At 42.3% G+C, this 1765-nt stretch overlaps 1 pseudogene; it reads right to left on the reverse strand.

Annotated features, from left to right (window-relative positions):
• LOC119590487 overlaps positions 1 to 1545 on the reverse strand; it is a 10243-nt pseudogene extending 8698 nt beyond the window's left edge.
• Between the last annotated feature and the right edge of the window lie 220 nt (positions 1546 to 1765).

A 1765-nucleotide genomic window follows, 5' to 3' on the forward strand; every position in this document is an offset into this window, starting at 1 on the left:
TAGTAAAAGAGGTATATGGATATTATTATATGGTTCATCTATAAATTTGATCCGACATATTCTTTTTAAAAGGGAAAACCTTTAAAACGTAAAGAACAGATAATTGACTTAAGACATTGCTAGAAAATACTCACACTTAACCCAAAACTTGTCTATTTTCAATAGCATTCCAACGTCCCTCGTCGAAAGTGTATTCAATGCCATTGTTTGTCACGGTGAGCCAAGCGAAATGCGGACTGTTGTGAGAACTTCCTTATCGTTATTTTTTGTAATTTCAATGTTGTATGCGAAATCTTTGTGGTTGAGACGAGGAACGTATGTAGAAATGTCTACATCCGCAACTTCTTTAGTGTCATCAACGGCATTAATAAGACTGTACTCAAAGTCCTCAAAGAAAGTCTCTAATTCACCATCAACGGATAGCTTTTCAATACTAACACCTGTGAAAGTTAATTCTTCCTTTGAGTATGGGGGAAGAGAATCCTTATGTTCTTTGAAGATATTATCCATATATTTGTGTAGCCTGAAGAAACTGGGGTCACGTGTGGCAGTTTCGAAATGTTTCTAGAACACCAGGTGGTAGAGCGTTTTTCCATGTGGATCGGCCTGTCGACCGAGTACAATATGGGCAGTATTATGCAAAGCCCCATAGTACTGGACATTAGGACTATACATTGAGGATTCAATGATATCTCCAAGAACGTCAATGCCACGCTCATTCATGATGTCAATGCGATTGCCTTGCTTGTCAACAATATAACCATGGGCAATAGCATCACGAATTCGGCTCTCAACAATGAGCAAATCTCTGATTCGGGCAACACCGTCCACTCCTCGAAGTCTACATTATCTGGACGAGAGGGGAACTGACCTCCATACTTGTAAGTGGTGTGAGGAGCAAAACCTTGTACGATGGGCTTACCCCAGTGAAGTTCACCGACGGGATCCAAGTAATTGGAAAGACGTTCAGCATCAAAGCGAACGGTTAGTTGATGATGTACCCAGAAGAAGTTCTCTCCTTTGCGATCCAGATGATGACTATATTCATCCTGCCACCAGAAATGGGAATTCCATATGCCAGTAACGTGGTGAGTGTTCATTCCAATGTCCCTCTCCGAAATAGGCTACTCTTTGTTCAGGATTTTTCTTGTTCCGTAAAGGAAGACTGGAATTTACCAGGTGTCTGTGTCTGTTTGGCACGGTAAGCTGCTTCAATGACTTCACTGTTAGTGAAGAGATGAGGAGTTACCTCATAGAGTGGAGAAGTACAATGTGTTCAGCCAGAGTGAGTGGATGACTGCAACATACAAGGCGTAGACAAACTCTCCCTCGTTCATACGCTGACGGAAGTAGGCGCAATTGCTGACAAATGTATCCCAGTCGTTGCAGCGAATGAGAAACATCGAGAGCATAAGTGCTTCATGACGCTGTCTTGGGTTGAAAGAGAGAGAACCAGTGCTTCTGTTCGAGAAGTCTGTGATCCTTGAGATCTCTCATAATTCTATGTACCGCCTCACCATCGTCACCGTAATGGGATAGATCAGCCTCCGGTCAAAGGATCCGCTTTTCTTTTAGGTTGGGATCACGGATTTCCCCGTAGATCTTGTGCAGCAGGAAGTTGATATCATGCTGCTTCTGGCATCTGACAACACCTAGAAGAAGAGAGCTATAATAGTTCAGCCTTTCACGCCGATACACTTTAGCATGCATTGTGTTCTTATATAATTTTGTGTATAAAGTGGGACATTCTGCTTAAAAGTGCTAC

The sequence above is a fragment of the Penaeus monodon genome, chromosome 27 (genome assembly GCF_015228065.2).
Source record: "Penaeus monodon isolate SGIC_2016 chromosome 27, NSTDA_Pmon_1, whole genome shotgun sequence".
Classification (NCBI taxonomy): Eukaryota; Metazoa; Arthropoda; class Malacostraca; order Decapoda; family Penaeidae; genus Penaeus; species Penaeus monodon.